Source organism: Bombina bombina, chromosome 3 (assembly GCF_027579735.1).
Source record: "Bombina bombina isolate aBomBom1 chromosome 3, aBomBom1.pri, whole genome shotgun sequence".
Classification (NCBI taxonomy): Eukaryota; Metazoa; Chordata; class Amphibia; order Anura; family Bombinatoridae; genus Bombina; species Bombina bombina.
The window spans coordinates 7513788-7532914 of NC_069501.1; the positions used below are offsets into that span (position 1 = coordinate 7513788).

At 49.4% G+C, this 19127-nt stretch overlaps 1 protein-coding gene across 1 annotated transcript in view; it reads left to right on the top strand.

Moving 5' to 3' along the window:
- The first annotated feature begins 2016 nt into the window (after positions 1–2016).
- The window catches only part of TIMMDC1 (translocase of inner mitochondrial membrane domain containing 1), a 154674-nt gene continuing 137563 nt past the window's right edge, over positions 2017–19127 (top strand). The window contains exon 1 of the mRNA XM_053705117.1: positions 2017–2160. The gene's annotated coding sequence lies outside the window, so the exon portion shown is untranslated. The remainder of the gene's footprint in view (positions 2161–19127) is intronic.

The window sequence follows — 19127 nt, forward strand, 5'->3', positions numbered from 1 at the left end:
ATGTATTTATATGTTTAAATGTGTATATACAGTATATAGGTCTATATATGTGTACATATGTATTTATATGTGTATATACAGTATATAGGTCTATATATGTGTACATATGTATTTATATGTTTATATGTGTATATACAGTATATAGGTCTATATATGTGTACATATGTATTTATATGTTTATATGTGTATATACAGTATATAGGTCTATATATGTGTACATATGCATTTATATGTTTATATGTGTATATACAGTATATAGGTCTATATATGTGTACATATGTATTTATATGTTTATATGTGTATATACAGTATATAGGTCTATATATGTGTACATATGTATTTATATGTTTATATGTGTAGATATGTCTGTATATACAGTATAGGTCTATATATGTGTACATATGTATTTATATGTGTATATACAGTATATAGGTCTATATATGTGTACATATGTATTTATATGTTTATATGTGTATATACAATATATAGGTCTATATATGTGTACATATGTATTTATATGTTTATATGTGTATATAGGTCTATATATGTGTACATATGTATTTATATGTTTATATGTGTATATACAGTATATAGTTCTATATATGTGTACATAAGTATTTATATGTTTATATGTGTGTATGCAGTATATAGGTCTATATATGTGTACATATGTATTTATATGTTTATATGTGTATATATGTATTTATATGTTTATATGTGTATATATGTATTTATATGTTTATATGTGTATATACAGTATATAGGTCTATATATGTGTACATATGTATTTATATGTTTATATGTGTGTATACAGTATATAGGTCTATATATGTGTACATATGTATTTATATGTTTATATGTGTACATATGTATTTATATGTTTATATGTGTATATACAGTATATAGGTCTATATATGTGTACATATGTATTTATATGTTTATATGTGTATATATGTCTGTATATACAGTATATAGGTCTATATATGTGTACATATGTATTTATATGTTTATATGTGTATATGTGTCTGTATATACAGTATATAGGTCTATATATGTGTACATATGTATTTATATGTTTATATGTGTATATACAGTATATAGGTCTATATATGTGTACATATGTATTTATATGTTTATATGTGTATATACAGTATATAGGTCTATATATGTGCACATATGTATTTATATGTGTATATACAGTATATAGGTCTATATATGTGTACATATGTATTTATATGTGTATATACAGTATATAGGTCTATATATGTGCACATATGTATTTATATGTTTATATGTGTATATACAGTATATAGGTCTATATATGTGCACACATGTATTTATATGTTTATATGTTTATATACATGTCTGTAAATACCTCTTTTGCTTGGCTATACATTAGACTGAAGTGAGAGTGAGGTAGGAGGGGTTTAATAGAGTTCTTGGGATTTGGGAATCTTTGCCTCCTCCTAGTGGTAAGGAAGAGTAATGGATCGTAGACTATCAACACCATGAAAGATCTGAATTTACCAGGTAAGCTTAAATTATATTTTTATTGTTTTTGCCCAATTAATTCATAAAGGTGTTGCTTAAGTTTTCATGTTGCCCCCCCCCCCCCCAAAAAAAAAAAAAAATTATCTGCAGAGAGCCAGAGCACCTTACAATTAGTCATCAGGACTGTAATGTAATGCTGGTCCCAATCGAGTTTTCTTTCTGACAGTCCAAAGATATCCACACACCAAAACCTGTTCCTTCATCAGATGGTGAAGTTTAAGTGTCACAGCCATGCCAAGATTTGAACCTGGGACTGCGCCACCAGAGGGCTGTGCATTCTGTAGAAGTTTTTGGAGACCTGTTACCTGCAGTGGATAGCTCTCTGGCTCCCCCTGCTTATCAGCTGCAGGTAGTTCAGCTCTCCTATAAAAGGCTGCTTCACAGACAACTCCCTGCCCTGACATTGAGGTTCCTGTTGTTGGTGCCTCTGACCTTGCCTGAATTTCCTGTTTGGTTCCTGAATCTGGATTGTTCTCTAACTACACTTTTTGATCTCCCTTGGATTTGATATAAGATTGAACTGCTTCTATGTTTTCTGTACTTGACCTTGTACCCTGACTATTCTATTGGATTCTCCCTGGATTTGGTGACTGATCTGACTGCTCTCAGGTATCTTACCATCGTCTTGTCTGGCTATTCTCTCAGTAACAGCCTGTCTCTGCTTCTTGTGGCATCATCCTGCTTCTCTGGCATCCTGTTCCTGTACCCTAATCCTGCAGAGCATGCCTGTCAAACGCTGGTATCCTGATTCAGTGCCTAGCTCTACAGAGGACACGTGCCAAGTTCCTATATTCAGTGCATGTTCCCAAGTGCTGCAAAGGATATCTGCCATGCGCCAGTCACCCACTTCTGCATCCAAACGCTCCTGTATCCTGTATTTGTGCCAAGATCTGCAGAGTGTTTATGTCATGTTCGTCTCCAGCTACTGTGTCCAAGCTCTGCAGAGAGTCTCTGCCAAGTTCCTGTATCCAGTACTTGTACCAGCTCCGCAAAGGGTATCTGCCAAATGCCAGTCTTCTGGTACTGCACCCAAGTTCTAGAAATTATAACTGCCAAGTGTCAGTATCCCTGTCAAGATCTTGTGTCCAGCTCTGAGCCCAAGCCCTGCAGTGGGCCCTGCCAAGCATCTGTGTCCTGTTCCTGTCTCTGCCTCCAGTGGTCAACTCCTGTGTCGGCCTCCAGTGGGCAACTCCTGTCTTGGCCTCCAGTGGGCAACTCCTGTGTCGGCCTCCAATGGGCAACTCCTGTGTCGGCCTCGAGTGGGCAACTCCTGTGTCGGCCTCCAGTGGGCAACTCCTGTGTCAGCCTCCAGTGGGAAACTCCTGGGTCGGCCTCCAGTGGGCAACTCCTGTGTCGGCCTTCAGTGGGCAACTCCTGTGTCGGCCTTCAGTGGGCAACTCCTGTGTCGACCTCCAGTGGGCAACTCCTGTGTCAGCCTCCAGTGGGCAACTCCTGTGTCAGCCTCCAGTGGGAAACTACTGGGTCGGCCTCCAGTGGGCAACTCCTGTCTTGACCACCAGTGGGCAACTCCTGTGTCAGCCTCCAGTGGGCAACTCCTGTGTCAGCCTCCAGTGGGAAACTCCTGGGTCGGCCTCCAGTGGGCAACTCCTGTCTTGACCTCCAGTGGGCAACTCCTGTGTCAGCCTCCAGTGGGCAACTCCTGTGTCAGCCTCCAGTGGGAAACTCCTGGGTCGGCCTCCAGTGGGCAACTCCTGGGTCAGCCTCCAGTGGGCAACTCCTGGGTCAGCCTCCAGTGGGCAACTCCTGTGTCAGCCTCCAGTGGGCAACTCCTGTGTCAGCCTCCAGTGGGCAACTCATGTGTCAGTCTCCAGTGGGCAACTCACATGTCAGCCTCCAGTGGGCAACTCATGTGTCAGCCTCCAGTGGGCAACTCCTATGTCAGCCTCCAGTGGGCAACTCCTATGTCAGCCTCCAGTGGGCAACTCCTGTGTCCGCCTCCAGTGGGCAACTCCTGTGTCCGCCTCCAGTGGGCAACTCCTGTGTCAGCCTCCAGTGGGCAACTCATGTGTCAGCCTCCAGTGGGCAACTCCTGTGTCAGCCTACAGTGGGCAACTCCTGTGTCAGCCTCCAGTGGGCAACTCCTGTGTCAGCCTCCAGTGGGCAACTAATGTGTCAGCCTCCAATTGGCAACTCCTGTGTCAGCCTCCAGTGGGCAACTCCTGTGTCAGCCTCCAGTGGGCAACTCCTGTGTCTGCCTCCAGTGGGAAACTACTGGGTCGGCCTCCAGTGCGCAACTCCTGTGTCAGCCTCCAGTGGGCAACTCATGTGTCAGCCTCCAGTGGGCAACTCCTGTGTCAGCCTCCAGTGGGCAACTCATGTGTCAGCCTCCAGTGGGCAACTCCTGTGTCAGCCTCCAGTGGGCAACTCCTGTGTCAGCCTCCAGTGGGCAACTCATGTGTCAGCCTCCAATTGGCAACTCCTGTGTCAGCCTCCAGTGGGCAACTCCTGTGTCAGCCTCCAGTGGGCAACTCCTGTGTCAGCCTCCAGTGGGCAACTCCTGTGTCAGCCTCCAGTGGGCAACTCCTGTGTCAGCCTCCAGTGGGCAACTCCTGTGTCTGCTTCCAGTGGGAATCTACTGGGTCGGCCTCCAGTGCGCAACTCCTGTGTCAGCCTCCAGTGGGCAACTCCTGTCTCAGTACTAGAGTGTGCACCTCTTCCTAGCCCTGTCCTGGGCTCACAGTTTAACCCAGGCGTGGGCCATCCTCCAACCCAGCCTGGGCCTTTTGTCTAAACCAGCCGGGGTTTACCGACTGTAAAGCACAATCCCTGTTTCCAGTCTCCAGTTCAATTTCCAGTACAATAAACTTGTTTTCTTGTCTGTTACTCAACCATAACTAAAAGGGATAATTCCATAATAAAGCACATACCTTTTGGCTCCTTTCAGTACTCTAGACAGTCCTAAGCCTGCAACCACGCATCGCATAAGCTCCATACCCCCGAACCTGCTCCGCCGAGCATGACATGGAGTCCACTAGTCATCAAGTGTGGGAATTCCCCTCCTCACCAATAGGAGGAGCCAAAATATTCCCCAACACACTAAAGCGTTAAAGGGACAGTCTACAACAGAATTTTTATTGTTTTAAAAGATAGATAATCCCTTTATTACCCATTCACCAGTTTTGCATAACCAACAGTTATATTAATACACCTTTTACCTCTGTAAATACCTTGTATCTAAGCCTCTGCAAATTGCCCCCTTATATCAGTTCTTTTGACAGACTTGCACTTTAGCCAATCAGTGCTAACTCCTAGGCAACTCCACGTGCGTGAGGACAGTGTTATCTATATGACACACATGAACTAACACCCTTTGGTGGTGAAAAACTGTCAAAATGCATTCATATAAGAGGCGGCCTTCGAGGTCTAAGACATTTGCATATGAACCTCCTATGTTTAGCTTTCAACTTAGAATACTAAGAGAACAAAGCAAAATTGGTGATAAAAGGAAATTGGAAAGTTGTTTAAAATTACTTTCTTTATCTGAATCAAGAACGTTTATTTTGGAATAGACTGTCCCTTTAAATCCCTCCAGCTTCCCATGATCCTCAGTCATTTTCTTTTGCTAAAAAGCTACAGCTGTTACTTTAGTAGCTTGGCTTGAAGCCTTAAGTTGTTTGTGTGGAAGACTCTCCCTGACCGCTTTATTGTGCATTCCACTAAAGCAGTTGCTACTTCTTGGGCTTCTATTGATCAGCTTTGTAAGGCAGCTACGTGCTCTTCTCTTCACACCTTTTTGAAGGTTTATCCCATTGATGTGTGTGCCTTTTTTGAGACTGCTTTTGTCAGGGATGTGCTGCAGATCATACTGCCTGGTCAGTAACGTCCTCCTCCACTGTTTATCGCACCTATTTCATGATGATCTCGGGACTTCACTGCTTCGGTATTAATTCCCACTCGTGCACGCTCTCCATCTTATGAAAATTTTTTATAATTTCCTGATCAATTAGATTATTTCATGATGGTGAGAGTCCACAAGCCTCACCCTTTCTTTTTGTTCAATAGCACAAAACAATGCACAAACAGCACCTTAAGTTCCCAAATTCCCTTTTTCAATTCAGGGTTAGTGGTGACCGGTGGGGTAGAGGAGACTGCCTTCCTCTCAGTATTCCAACAAAAAGAGTGTCCACAGCACCAAGTAAATGAAAAGAGGTTTATTCTGGTACAAACATTAAAACATGCAACGTTTCGGGATCCATTCCCTTAATCATGCATCTTTTCTTTTTGTTCAGGTGGCGGCAGTACTTGTTTTTGCACTTCTTTGTCCCGCTTTATCTCTCCTGCTTTTTTTTTTTTACATTATCTACTTGGCTATATGTATTATTATTATTATTATCGGTTATTTGTAGAGCGCCAACAGATTCCGCAGCGCTAAAATGTATAACTGAGGATCATGGGAAGTGGGAGGGATTTAAAGCTCTGGTGTGTTGGGGTGGCTTTTGCCACCTCCTAGTGGTCAGGAGGGTAATTTCCACACGTGATGATTCATGGACTGTCACGATCATGAAAGAAATTAATCATAGAAAACATATCCTGATGTGACTTCAGAACCAAACATCATCTTTTCCCCCCAAAACATATGACCCACAGGAACCCCCTCGCCCACTTGAGCACTGGCACACAGTAACCCCCCATATAGGTGACACTGACACACATGAACCCCTTATATAGGAGACACTGAGCCATGGCAGACTGGAAACCCCCATATAGGTGATACTGAGCCCTGACACACAGGACCCCACATATATGTGACCCTGAGCCCTGACACACAGGACCCCCCATATATGTGACACTGAATCCTGACACACAGTAAACCCCATATAGGTGACACAGAGCCCTGACACACAGGAACCCGTATATAGGTGACACTGAGCCCTGACACACAGGAACCCCCATATAGGTGACACTGAGCCCTGACACACAGGAACCCCCTTATAGGTGACACTGAGCCCTGACACAAAGGACCCCCCATATAGGTGACACTGAGCCCTAAAACACAGGAACCCCCAAATAGGTGACACTGAACCGTGAGACACAGGAACCCCACATAGGTGACACTGAACCGTGACACACAGGAACCCCCATATAGGTGACACTGAACCCTGACACACAGGAACCCCCCATAGGTGACACTGAACCGTGACACACAGGAACCCCCCATATAGGTGACACTGAGCCATGACACATAGGAACCCCCATATAGGTGATCAAGGAGCCCTGAAACACAGGAACCCCCATAGGTGACACTGAACCGTGACACACAGGAACCCCCATATAGGTGACACTGAGCCCTGACACACAGGAACACCCATATTGGTGACACTGAGCCCTGACACACAGGAACCCCCTTATAGGTGACACTGAATCCTGACACACAGGAACCCCCCATATAGGTGACATTGAGCCCTGACACACAGGAACCCTCCATATCTGTGGCCCTGACATATGGGAAGCCCCATATTTGTGACTCTGAGCCCTGACACACAGACACCTTCCGTATATGTGACCCTGAGTCTGGACACACAGGTACCCCCCCATATAGGTGACACTGAGCCCTGACACACAAGAACCCCCCATATACATGACACAGAGCCATGACACACAGGAACCCCCATATATGTGACCCTGACACACAGGAACCCCCCATATAAGTGACACTGAAACCTGAAACGCAGGAATCCCCCTTATAGGTGACACAGAGCCGTGACACACAGGAACACCCATATATGTGACCCTGACACACAGGAACCCCCATATAGGTGACACTGAGCCCTGACACACAGGAACTCCCTTATAGGTGACACTGAGCCCTGACACACAGGAACCCCCCATAGGTGACACTGAACCGTGACACACAGGAACCCCCCCCATATAGGTGACACTGAGCCCTGACACACAGGAACCCTCCATATCTGTGACCCTGAGCCCTGACACACAGGAACCCTCCATATCTGTGACCCTGAGCCCTGACACACAGGAACCCTCCATATCTGTGACCCTGAGCCCTGACACAAAGGAACCCCCATATATGTGACCCTGAGCCCTGACACACAGGCACCTCCCATATATTTGACACTGAGCCCTGACACACAGGAACTCCCCATATAGGTGACATTGAGCCCTGACACACAGGATCCCCCTATATAGGTGACACAGAGCCGTGACACACAGGAACACCCCTATATATGTGACCCTGACACACATGAACTCCCATATAGGTGACACTGAGCCCTGACACACAGGAACCCCCTTATAGGTGACACTGAGCCCTGAAACACAGGAACACCCATATAGGTGACACTGAACTGTGACACACAGGAACCCCCATATACTGTAGGTGACACTGAACCCTGACACACAGGAACCCCCCATAGGTGACACTAAACCCTGACACACAGGAACCCCCCCATATAGGTGACACTAAGCCCTGAAACACAGGAACCCCCATATAGGAGACACAGAGCCCCGACACACAGGAACCCACATATAGGTGACACTGAGCCTGACACACAGGAACCCCCATATAAATGACATGGAGCCCTGACACAGGAACACCCCTATATATGTGACCCTGACACACAGGAACTCCCATATAGGTGACACTGAGCCCTGACACACAGGAACCCCCTTATAGGTGACACTGAGCCCTGAAACACAGGAACACCCATATAGGTGACACTGAACTGTGACACACAGGAACCCCCATATACTGTAGGTGACACTGAACCATGACACACAGGAACCCCCCCATATAGGTGACACTGAGCCCTGACACACAGGAACCCCCCATATAGGTGACACTGAGCCCTGACACACAGGAACCCCCCATATAGGTGACACAGAGCCATGACACACAGGAACCCCCATATATGTGACCCAGAAATACAGGAACTCTCATATAGGTGATACTGAGCCCTGACACACAGGAACCCTCTTATAGGCAACACTAAGCCCTGACAGAAAGGAATCCCCATGTAGGTGACACTGAGCCCTGACACACAGAAACCCCCTTATAGGTGACACTGAGCCCTGACACACAGGAACCCCCATAAAGGTGACACTGAACCCTGACACACAGGAACCCTCATATAGGTGACAAGGAGCCCTGACACACAGAAACCCCCTTATAGGTGACACTGAGCCCTGACACACAGGAACCCCCATAAAGGTGACACTGAACCCTGACACACAGGAACCCTCATATAGGTGACAAGGAGCCCTGACACACAGGAACCCCAATATAGGTGACACTAAGCCCTGACTCACAGGAACCCCCATATAGGTGACACGGAGCCCTGAAACACAGGAACCCCCTTATAGGTGACACTGAATCCTGACACACAGGAACCCCCCATATAGGTGACACTAAGCCCTGACACACAGGAACCCTTCATATCTGTGACCCTGAGCCCTGACACACAGACACCCCCCATATATGTGACCCTGAGCCTGGACACACAGGAACCCCCCATATACGTGACATGGAGCCGTGACACACAGGAACCCCTATATATGAGACCCTGACATACAGAAACCCCCCATATAAGTGACACTGAACTCTGACACACAGGAACCCCCATATAGGTGACACTGAGCCCTGACACACAGGAACCCCCTTATAGGTGACACTGAGCCCTGACACACAGGAACCCCCATATAGGTGACACTGAGCCCTGACACACAGGAACACCCATATAGGTGACACTGAGCCCTGACACAAAGGAACCCCCATATAGGTGACACTAAGCCCTGAAACACAGGAACCCCCATATAGGTGACACTGAGCCCTGAAACACAGGAACCCCCATATAGGTGACACTGAACTGTGACACACAGGAACCCCCATAGGTGACACTGAACCGTGACACACAGGAACCCCCATATAGATGACACTGAACCTTGACACACAGGAACCCCCCATAGGTGACACTGAATTGTGACACACAGGAACCCCCATATAGGTGACACTGAGCCCTGACACACAGGAACCCCCTATATAGGTGACACTGAGCCCTGACAAACAGGAACTCCCCATATTGGTGACACGGAGCTGTGACACACAGGAACCCCCATATATGTGACCCTGACACACAGAAACTCCCATATGGTGACACTGAGCCCTGACACACAGGGACCCCCTTATAGGTGACACTGAGCCCTGACACACAGGAGCCCCCCATATAGGTGACACTGAACCCTGACACACAGAAACCCTCAAATAGGTGACAAGGAGCCCTGACACACAGAAACCCCCCATAGGTGACACTGAACCGTGAAACACAGGAACCCCCATATAGGTGACACTGAGCCCTGACACACAGGAACCCCCCCATAAAGGTGACACTGAGCCCCGACACACAGGAACCCTCCATATTTGTGACCTTGAGCCCTAACACATAGGAACCCCCATATATGTGACCCTGAGCCCTGACACACAGGAACCCCCCCCCCCATATAGGTGACACTGAGCCCTGACACACAGGAACCCTCCATGTATGTGACCCTGAGCCCTAACACACAGGAACCCCCCCCCCATATAGGTGACACTGAGCCCTGACACACAGGAACCCTCCATATATGTGACCCTGAGCCCTGACAAACAGGAACCCCGCTCATATAAGTTACACTGAGCCCTGGCACACAGGAAAGCGCATATATGTGACCCTGACACACAAGAACCCCCCATATAGGTGACACTGAGCCCTGACACACAGGAACCCCCATAAAGGTGACACTGAGCCCTCACACACAGGAACCCCCATATAGGTGACACTGAGCCCTGACACACAGGTACCCCAATATAGGTGACACTGGGCTCTGACACACATAAACCCCCCATATAGGTGACACTGAGCCCTGACACACAGGAACCCTCCATATATGTGACCCTGAGCCCTGACAAACAGGAACCCCGCTCATATAAGTTACACTGAGCCCTGGCACACAGGAAACCGCATATATGTGACCCTGACACACAAGAACCCCCCATATAGGTGACACTGAGCCCTGACACACAGGAACCCCCATAAAGATGACACTGAGCCCTCACACACAGGAATCCCCATATAGGTGACACTGAGCCCTGACACACAGGTACCCCAAAATAGGTGACACTGGGCTCTGACACACATAAACCCCCCATATAGGTGACACTGGGCTCTGACACACATAACCCCCCCATATAGGTGACACTGAGCTCTGATACACATAAATAATATAGGTGACACAGGAACCCCCCATATGGGTGACACTGAGCCATGACATACAGGAACCCCCCATATAGGTGACACTGAGCCCTGACACACAGGAACCCGCAAATAGGTGACACTGAACTCTGACACACAGGAACCCCCCATATAGGTGACACTGAGCCCTGACACACAGGAACCCGCAAATAGGTGACACTGAACTCTGACACACAGGAACCCCCCATATAGGTGACACTGAGCCCTGACACACAGGAACCCCCCATATAGGTGACACTGAGCCCTGACACACAGGAACCCTCCATATATGTGACCCTGAGCCCTAACACACAGGACCCCCCCCATATATGTGAACCTGAGCCCTGACAAACAGGAACCCCGCTCATATAAGTTACACTGAGCCCTGGCACACAGGAAACCGCATATATGTGACCCTGACACACAAGAACCCCCCATATAGGTGACACTGAGCCCTGACACACAGGAACCCCCATAAAGGTGACACTGAGCCCTCACACACAGGAACCCCCATATAGGTGACACTGATCCCTGACACACAGGTACCCCAATATAGGTGACACTGGGCTCTGACACACATAAACCCCCCATATAGGTGACACTGGGCTCTGACACACATAACCCCCCCATATAGGTGACACTGAGCTCTGACACACATAAACAATATAGGTGACACAGTAACCCCCCATATGGGTGACACTGAGCCATGACATACAGGAACTCCCCATATAGGTGACACTGAGCCCTGACACACAGGAACCCGCAAATAGGTGACACTGAACTCTGACACACAGGAACCCCCCATATAGGTGACACTGAGCCCTGACACACAGGAACCCGCAAATAGGTGACACTGAACTCTGACACACAGGAACCCCCCATATAGGTGACACTGAGCCCTGACACACAGGAACCCCCCATATAGGTGACACTGAGCCCTGACACACAGGAACCCGCAAATAGGTGACACTGAACTCTGACACACAGGAACCCCCCATATAGGTGACACTGAGCCCTGACACACAGGAACCCGCAAATAGGTGACACTGAACTCTGACACACAGGAACCCCCCATATAGGTGACACTGAGCCCTGACACACAGGAACCCGCAAATAGGTGACACTGAACTCTGACACACAGGAACCCCCCATATAGGTGACACTGAGCCCTGACACACAGGAACCCCCCATATAGGTGACACTGAGCCCTGACACACAGGAACCCCCCATATAGGTGACACTGAGCCCTGACACACAGGAACCCCCCATATAGGTGACACTGAGCCCTGAAACACAGGAACCCTCCATATATGTGACCCTGAGCCCTGACAAACAGGAACCCCGCTCATATAAGTTACACTGAGCCCTGGCACACAGGAAAGCGCATATATGTGACCCTGACACACAAGAACCCCCCATATAGGTGACACTGAGCCCTGACACACAGGAACCCCCATAAAGGTGACACTGAGCCCTGACACACAGGTACCCCAATATAGGTGACACTGGGCTCTGACACACATAAACCCCCCATATAGGTGACACTGAGCCCTGACACACAGGAACCCTCCATATATGTGACCCTGAGCCCTGACAAACAGGAACCCCGCTCATATAAGTTACACTGAGCCCTGGCACACAGGAAAGCGCATATATGTGACCCTGACACACAAGAACCCCCCATATAGGTGACACTGAGCCCTGACACACAGGAACCCCCATAAAGATGACACTGAGCCCTCACACACAGGAATCCCCATATAGGTGACACTGAGCCCTGACACACAGGTACCCCAAAATAGGTGACACTGGGCTCTGACACACATAAACCCCCCATATAGGTGACACTGGGCTCTGACACACATAACCCCCCCATATAGGTGACACTGAGCTCTGATACACATAAACAATATAGGTGACACAGGAACCCCCCATATGGGTGACACTGAGCCATGACATACAGGAACCCCCCATATAGGTGACACTGAGCCCTGACACACAGGAACCCGCAAATAGGTGACACTGAACTCTGACACACAGGAACCCCCCATATAGGTGACACTGAGCCCTGACACACAGGAACCCGCAAATAGGTGACACTGAACTCTGACACACAGGAACCCCCCATATAGGTGACACTGAGCCCTGACACACAGGAACCCCCCATATAGGTGACATTGAGCCCTGCCACACAGGAACCCTCCATATATGTGACCCTGAGCCCTAACACACAGGACCCCCCCCCCCATATATGTGACCCTGAGCCCTGACAAACAGGAACCCCGCTCATATAAGTTACACTGAGCCCTGGCACACAGGAAACCGCATATATGTGACCCTGACACACAAGAACCCCCCATATAGGTGACACTGAGCCCTGACACACAGGAACCCCCATAAAGGTGACACTGAGCCCTCACACACAGGAACCCCCATATAGGTGACACTGATCCCTGACACACAGGTACCCCAATATAGGTGACACTGGGCTCTGACACACATAAACCCCCCATATAGGTGACACTGGGCTCTGACACACATAACCCCCCCATATAGGTGACACTGAGCTCTGACACACATAAACAATATAGGTGACACAGTAACCCCCCATATGGGTGACACTGAGCCATGACATACAGGAACCCCCCATATAGGTGACACTGAGCCCTGACACACAGGAACCCGCAAATAGGTGACACTGAACTCTGACACACAGGAACCCCCCATATAGGTGACACTGAGCCCTGACACACAGGAACCCGCAAATAGGTGACACTGAACTCTGACACACAGGAACCCCCCATATAGGTGACACTGAGCCCTGACACACAGGAACCCCCCATATAGGTGACACTGAGCCCTGACACACAGGAACCCCCCATATAGGTGACACTGAGCCCTGACACACAGGAACCCGCAAATAGGTGACACTGAACTCTGACACACAGGAACCCCCCATATAGGTGACACTGAGCCCTGACACACAGGAACCCGCAAATAGGTGACACTGAACTCTGACACACAGGAACCCCCCATATAGGTGACACTGAGCCCTGACACACAGGAACCCCCCATATAGGTGACACTGAGCCCTGACACACAGGAACCCCCCATATAGGTGACACTGAGCCCTGACACACAGGAACCCCCCATATAGGTGACACTGAGCCCTGAAACACAGGAACACCCATATAGGTGACACTGAACTCTGACACACAGGAACCCCCCATATAGGTGACACTGAGCCCTGACACACAGGAACCCCCCATATAGGTGACACTGAGCCCTGACACACAGGAACCCCCCATATAGGTGACACTGAGCCCTGACACACAGGAACCCCCCATTACACATATAGGTGACACTGAGCCCTGACACACAGGAACCCCCATTATCAATATTCAGGTGACACTGAGCCCTAACAAACAGGAACCCCCCATATAGGTGACACTGAGGCTCGGAGCCCTGACACACAGGAACCCCCCATATAGAACCCTGGCACACAGGAACCCACATTTAGGTGACACTGAGCCCTGACACACAGGAACCCCCATATAGGTGACACTTAGCCTATATTGTGTCAGGGCTCAGTGTCACCTATACGTGGCGGGTCACCCGTGTGTAAGCGGATAAACACGCTGTAAGATGTGAGTTTTGATCTACACGTAACACAAATTCACCCACGCGTGTTGCCAGGACAAAAAATGGCGGCGCTTGTATCTCGTGACCTTAAAAGTAATTGTTTGCCCTTAATAAAGATGGCGGCGCCCGGGACTTGCTCAGCTTAGGAACGGAAGTTCTCTGTGTGAGTTCACAATAATTGTATTTATACCCCGTCACCTTACTGCCCCTCTAAGTACCTCTCCCGATGCTAACTGCCCCTCTATGTGCGTCTCCCTATTCTAACTGCCCCTCTATGTGGGTCTCCCTATGCTAACTGCCCCTCTATGTGGGTCTCCCTATGCTAACTGCCCCTCTATGTGCGTCTCCCTATGCTAACTGCCCCTCTATGTGCGTCTCCCTATGCTAACTGCCCCTCTATGTGCGTCTCCCTATGCTAACTGCCCCTCTATGTGGGTCTCCCTATGCTAACTGCCCCTCTATGTGGGTCTCCCTATGCTAACTGCCCCTCTATGTGCGTCTCCCTATGCTAACTGCCCCTCTATGTGCGTCTCCCTATGCTAACTGCCCCTCTATGTGCGTCTCCCTATGCTAACTGCCCCTCTATGTGCGTCTCCCTATGCTAACTGCCCCTCTATGTGCGTCTCCCTATGCTAACTGCCCCTCTATGTGGGTCTCCCTATGCTAACTGCCCCTCTATGTGCGTCTCCCTATGCTAACTGCCCCTCTATGTGCGTCTCCCTATGCTAACTGCCCCTCTATGTGCGTCTCCCTATGCTAACTGCCCCTCTATGTGCGTCTCCCTATGCTAACTGCCCCTCTATGTGCGTCTCCCTATGCTAACTGCCCCTCTATGTGCGTCTCCCTATGCTAACTGCCCCTCTATGTGCGTCTCCCTATGCTAACTGCCCCTCTATGTGCGTCTCCCTATGCTAACTGCCCCTCTATGTGCGTCTCCCTATGCTAACTGGCCCTCTATGTGCGTCTCCCTATGCTAACTGCCCCTCTATGTGCGTCTCCCTATGCTAACTGCCCCTCTATGTGCGTCTCCCTATGCTAACTGCCCCTCTATGTGCGTCTCCCTATGCTAACTGCCCCTCTATGTGCGTCTCCCTATGCTAACTGCCCCTCTATGTGCGTCTCCCTATGCTAACTGCCCCTCTATGTGCGTCTCCCTATGCTAACTGCCCCTCTATGTGCGTCTCCCTATGCTAACTGCCCCTCTATGTGGGTCTCCCTATGCTAACTGCCCCTCTATGTGGGTCTCCCTATGCTAACTGCCCCTCTATGTGGGTCTCCCTATGCTAACTGCCCCTCTATGTGGGTCTCCCTATGCTAACTGCCCCTCTATGTGCGTCTCCCTATGCTAACTGCCCCTCTATGTGGGTCTCCCTATGCTAACTGCCCCTCTATGTGGGTCTCCCTATGCTAACTGCCCCTCTATGTGGGTCTCCCTATGCTAACTGCCCCTCTATGTGGGTCTCCCTATGCTAACTGCCCCTCTATGTGGGTCTCCCTATGCTAACTGCCCCTCTATGTGCGTCTCCCTATGCTAACTGCCCCTCTATGTGGGTCTCCCTATGCTAACTGCCCCTCTATGTGGGTCTCCCTATGCTAACTGCCCCTCTATGTGGGTCTCCCTATGCTAACTGCCCCTCTATGTGGGTCTCCCTATGCTAACTGCCCCTCTATGTGGGTCTCCCTATGCTAACTGCCCCTCTATGTGGGTCTCCCTATGCTAACTGCCCCTCTATGTGGGTCTCCCTATGCTAACTGCCCCTCTATGTGGGTCTCCCTATGCTAACTGCCCCTCTATGTGCGTCTTTCTATTCTAACTGCCCCTCTGCGCCCCTTAGTGTGCTTACTGCCCCTCTGCGTGCTAACTACCACTTTAATTACACCTCTATGTGCCCCTCCCTGTACTAATTGCCCCTAATATGTGCCCTTCCCTGCGATACCTCGCTTTATGTGCCCCTCACTTTAACTGCTCCACCCTGTGCCCCTGACTGTGTTACCTGCTCCCTGTTTCCTCTTGCTGTGCCCTGTATGAGGCCCTCACTAATTTTTTGTGAGTGTGAACACGTGTCGAGGACCTATACTGCGGTCTGTAAGTGTGACACAGGGACGTATTCTTGTGTGAGCACATCAGGGACCTATACCTCTGTCTGTAAGTGTGACACAGGGACGTATTCTTGTGTGAGCATGTGTCGAGGACCTATACCGCTGTCTGTAAGTGTGACACAGGGGCGTATTCTTGTGTGAGCACATCAGGGACCTATACCGCTGTCTGTAAGTGTGACACAGGGACGTATTCTTGTGTGAGCATGTGTCGAGGACCTATACCGCTGTCTGTAAGTGTGACACAGGGACGTATTCTTGTGTGGGCACGTGTCGAGGACCTATACTGCTGTCTGTAAGTGTGACACAGGGGCGTATTCTTGTGTGAGCACGTGTCGAGGACCTATACTGCTGTCTGTAAGTGTGACACATGGACGTATTCTTGTGTGAGCACATCAGGGACCTATACCGCTGTCTGTAAGTGTGACACAGGACGTATTCTTGTGTGAGCACGTGTCGAGGACCTATACCGCTGTCTGTAAGTGTGACACAGGGGCGTATTCTTGTGTGAGCATGTGTCGAGGACCTATACCGCTGTCTGTAAGTGTGACACAGGGGCATATTCTTGTGTGAGCAGATCAGGGACCTATACCGCTGTCTGTAAGTGTGACACAGGACGTATTCTTGTGTGAGCACGTGTCAGGGACCTATACCGCTTTCTGTAAGTGTGACACAGGACGTATTCTTGTGTGAGCAGATCAGGGACCTATACCGCTTTCTGTAAGTGTGACACAGGGGCGTATTCTTGTGTGAGCACGTGTCGAGGACCTATACTGCTGTCTGTAAGTGTGACACAGGACGTATTCTTGTGTGAGCAGATCAGGGACCTATACCGCTGTCTGTAAGTGTGACACAGGACGTATTCTTGTGTGAGCACGTGTCAGGGACCTATACCACTTTCTGTAAGTGTGACACAGGACGTATTCTTGTGTGAGCAGATCAGGGACCTACACTGCTGTCTGTAAGTGTGACACAGGGGCGTATTCTTGTGTGAGCACGTGTCGAGGACCTATACCGCTGTCTGTAAGTGTGACACAGGGGCGTATTCTTGTGTGAGCACGTGTCGGGGACCTATACCGCTTTCTGTAAGTGTGACACAGGACGTATTCTTGTGTGAGCAGATCAGGGACCTGTACCGCTGTCTGTAAGTGTGACACAGGGGCGTATTCTTGTGTGAGCACATCAGGGACCTATACCGCTGTCTGTAAGTGTGACACAGGGGCGTATTCTTGTGTGAGCATGTGTCGAGGACCTATACCGCTGTCTGTAAGTGTGACACAGGGGCGTATTCTTGTGTGAGCACATCAGGGACCTATACCGCTGTCTGTAAGTGTGACACAGGACGTATTCTTGTGTGAGCACGTGTCGAGGACCTATACCGCTGTCTGTAAGTGTGACACAGGGACGTATTCTTGTGTGAGCATGTGTCGAGGACCTATACCGCTGTCTGTAAGTGTGACACAGGGACGTATTCTTGTGTGAGCATGTGTCGAGGACCTATACCGCTGTCTGTAAGTGTGACACAGGGGCGTATTCTTGTGTGAGCACGTGTCGGGGACCTATACCGCTTTCTGTAAGTGTGACACGGGGGCGTATTCTTGTGTGAGCACATCAGGGACCTATGCCGCTGTCTGTAAGTGTGACACAGGACGTATTCTTGTGTGAGCAGATCAGGGACCTATACCGCTGTCTGTAAGTGTGACACAGGGGCGTATTCTTGTGTGAGCACATCAGGGACCTATACCGCTGTCTGTAAGTGTGACACAGGACGTATTCTTGTGTGAGCACATCAGGGACCTATACCGCTGTCTGTAAGTGTGACACAGGGGCGTATTCTTGTGTGAGCACGTGTCGAGGACCTATACCGCTGTCTGTAAGTGTGACACAGGGGCGTATTCTTGTGTGAGCACATCAGGGACCTATACCGCTGTCTGTAAGTGTGACACAGGGGCGTATTCTTGTGTGAGCACGTGTCGAGGACCTATACCGCTGTCTGTAAGTGTGACACAGGGGCGTATTCTTGTGTGAGCACGTGTCGAGGACCTATACCGCTGTCTGTAAGTGTGACACAGGGGCGTATTCTTGTGTGAGCACGTGTCGAGGACCTATACCGCTGTCTGTAAGTGTGACACAGGGGCGTATTCTTGTGTGAGCACGTGTCGAGGACCTATACCGCTGTCTGTAAGTGTGACACAGGGGCGTATTCTTGTGTGAGCACGTGTCGAGGACCTATACCGCTGTCTGTAAGTGTGACACAGGGGCGTATTCTTGTGTGAGCATGTGTCGGGGACCAATACCGCTGTCTGTAAGTGTGACACAGGGGTGTATTCTTGTGTGAGCACATCGGGGACCAATACCGCTGTCTGTAAGTGTGACACAGGGGCGTATTCTTGTGTGAGCACATCGGGGACCAATACCGCTGTCTGTAAGTGTGACACAGGGGCGTATTCTTGTGTGAGCACATCAGGGACCTATACCGCTGTCTGTAAGTGTGACACAGGACGTATTCTTGTGTGAGCACGTGTCAGGGACCTATACCGCTGTCTGTAAGTGTGACACAGGGACGTATGTGCGTCTCCCTATGCTAACTGCCCC